This window comes from Phalaenopsis equestris, unplaced genomic scaffold (genome assembly GCF_001263595.1).
Source record: "Phalaenopsis equestris unplaced genomic scaffold, ASM126359v1 Scaffold234607, whole genome shotgun sequence".
Classification (NCBI taxonomy): domain Eukaryota; kingdom Viridiplantae; phylum Streptophyta; class Magnoliopsida; order Asparagales; family Orchidaceae; genus Phalaenopsis; species Phalaenopsis equestris.
The window spans coordinates 111,080-114,472 of record NW_018252515.1 but is presented as its reverse complement, the minus strand read 5'-3'; positions in this window follow the sequence as shown (position 1 = coordinate 114,472).

The following is a 3,393-nucleotide window of genomic DNA, read 5'->3' as shown; positions in this document are numbered from 1 at the left end:
TTAGGTATTAGCTTTCATCTCTCGTAGCTTAGGGTATGTTTGGGGCAGCTGCAGCTCAATGAATAATCAATTGATAAGCTAGCTGCGATGACTATTACAAATTTTTATTTTTTTGAAGAAGTCATACCGCTGCTAGAAAGCTTGCACTGCACCTAAATAGGTGCGATGTGAAAATGCTGTTTTCAGCGTTTTCAAAACGCATAAGCTGCCAAAATGCGGTTTACCCAAATAGGTCAGGTGTGTCAAAACGCCACCGCACCAAATAAGCTGCCCCAAACGAACCCTTAGTCTCCTCCTTCGTCCCCTATAACACGTTTAAGGCCATCGTTATTGGGCCTTTCTGTGCTGACCGTAGAAAGGTTACGCGTGGGACCACAGTGTTCTTTGCCTCATGAATGTCAGCTACTCCAACATGCTTGATTGGTAAAATAATTATGTGTTTTCCCTTTTTCGTAAATGAGTAGGTGTTTTTGAATTCATCATGCTGAGTCTTGCGATCGAACTGCCACCATCTCCCTAACAGGATGTGATAAACATCTATGGGCACCCTATCATACTACACAAGATCGTACAACTGGTGCCTAAATATAAAACTCTACCAAACCTTGTTGATCCATGTGTATCTCATTCCTCTTCAACCACTTCAGAAAATAAGGCTAAGCATGTTTTGAGTGGCCAAGTTCAACTTCTTCACCATAAAAGTGAAGACTATATTCTCACATTTCCCTCCGTCAATAATAAGGCTGCATAACTTCCCTCTCATAGTACATATGGTGCAAAAAATGCTTGTCTCAACCACGAGTCATACTTCTTCTGTTCATTCTACAAAGTGCTTCTCACAACTAACATCTCACCTTCATCTTCCTAGAGCTGGTACTTCTCACCCAGTTTCTTAGCTACCTTACTCACTGTCTCCAATGCACCCTATTTGGTGAAGGAAACAACTCGACTTGTCTGGCAACTGGAGGCGATGTGTTCATATCAATGACATCTGAAGCATTTTCTGATTGGATGTGTGCTTGACGTGCTACTCTTCTTATGTTTCTTCCCACTCTGATCTGCTTTGTCATTCCCCTGATCAGCTTTCACAACTCCCCCAGGCGTGCTACTATTGATGCCTCTAGCTGTGCGTGATTGTCTGAATGGATGTTGGGTGTCTGCTTACTTTCTACTGTCTCTCCAACTTCAATGCGAAGGTTTGAACATCACCTAACGACCAATATGGTTGTAGCTGGATCATATTGCTGACAGAGAGCTTCTGGCCTCCCAATTACCTTGCTATAGTGCGCTATTCTGGCTATGTTAGCTCACATTTCAACTTAAGCTACTCATATTTCATCGTGAACTCCTCTCAAAATTTCCTGTGTCTCTCTGACGTGGAGCCTCTCATGGATGCGGGGGCAGGATTTCCCGCGTTGACCCCGACCGATCATATTGCCGACAGAGAGCTTCTTGTTCCAACTTTCTCTGTCTCTCTGACATGGAGCCTCTCATGGATGCGGGGGCGGGATTTCCCGCGTTGACCCCGACCGATTAATTGAAGACAAGTCTAGGGGAATCCCGAGCCGAGCAGCCCGGGCAAGACCTTGATGGGGCAAGCGACCTTCTGCACCTCTCTCCTTGCCTTTTCTATGTCCTGCTTGATCGAGTGGAATTTTAGGAAGGGCGGCAATGCCGCCAACCCTCCCCTCCATTTCTCTTCTTTCTTATTGGGAATCTATTTATATGTTTGTTTTTAATTTAGGGTTAGCTTTTTGGAGTAGTCTTCTTTCAGATTTCTTGTCTGCAGTCTCCCCCCTCTAGGGCTATATCCAACGGTTAGGGTGGTGCTGCGGCTGTATCCATTTCCCCCGTGGTGATTGTATCTTCCTTATTTCTGTTTTCAATAGTCTACCTTGCTGTCTAGCACCTTCTTGCCACCTCAAACCGCTCGCTTCTTTGCTACATCGCTGCCGATCCACCAATCAATGTTGTTGTCGCCAAGGCTAAGCATGTTTTGAGTGGCCAAGTTCAACTTCTTCACCATAAAAGTGAAGACTATATTCTCACATTTCCCTCCGTCAATAGTAAGACTGCATAACTTCCCTCTCATAGTACATATGGTGCAAAAAATGCTTGTCTCAACCACGAGTCATACTTCTTCTGTTCATTCTACAAAGTGCTTCTCACAACTAACATCTCACCTTCATCTTCCTAGAGCTGGTACTTCTCACCCAGTTTCTTAGCTACCTCACTCACTGCTCCAATGCACCCTGTTTGGTGAAGGAAACAACTCGACTTGTCTGGCAACTGGAGGCGATGTGTTCATATCAATGACATCTGAAGCATTTTCTGATTGGATGTGTGCTTGACGTGCTACTCTTCTTATGCTTCTTCCCACTCTGATCTGCTTTGTCATTCCCCTGATCAGCCTTCACAACTCCCCCAGGCGTGCTACTATTGATGCCTCTAGCTGTGCGTGATTGTCTGAATGGATGTTGGGTGTCTGCTTACTTTCTACTGTCTCTCCAACTTCAATGCGAAGGTTTGAACATCACCTAACGACCAATATGGTTGTAGCTGGATCATATTGTCAACAGAGAGCTTCTGGCCTCCCAATTACCTTGCTATAGTGCGCTCTTCTGGCTCTTTTAGCTCACATTTCAACTTAAGCTACTCATATTTCATCGTGAACTCCTCTGAAAATTTCCTATACTATAGGCAGTTGAGCTTTAAGAGCATGTCCTGACAATATTGCGGGGTAGGTACTTTCTCTACATCTCTTTCTTCTCTTGAGTAGTGATCTTGTTCTGACTTTCTCTGTGTCTCTCTGACGTGGAGCCTCTCATGGATGCGGGGGTGGGATTTCCCGCGTTGACCCCGACCGATTTGTTGAAGACAGGTCCAGGGGAATCCCGAGCCAAGCAGCCCGGGCAAGACCCTGATGGGGCGAGCGACCTTCTGCACCTCTCTCCTTGCCTTTTCTATGTTTTTCTTGATCGAGTGGCATTTTAGGAAGGGCGGCAATGCCGCCAACCCTCCTCCATTTCTCTTCTTTCTTATTGGGAATCTATTTATATGTTTGTTTTTAATTTAGGGTTAGTTTTTTGGTGTAGTTTTCTTTCAGATTTCTTGTGTGGAGTCTTCCCCCTCGAGGGCTATATCCAACGGTTAGGGTGGTGCTGCGGCTTTATCCATTTCTCCCGTGGTGATTGTATCTTCCTTATTTCTGTTTTTAATAGTCTGCCTTGCTGTCTAGCACCTTCTTGCCACCTCAAACCGCTCGCTTCTTTGCTACATCGCTGCCGATCCACCAATCAATGTTGTTGCCACCACCTCGGGACAACTAGCCTTTGTTGTTCCTGCTGTTTTTGCCCCAATTTATTGTTGTAGCCAAATAGGATAGCCAATCCT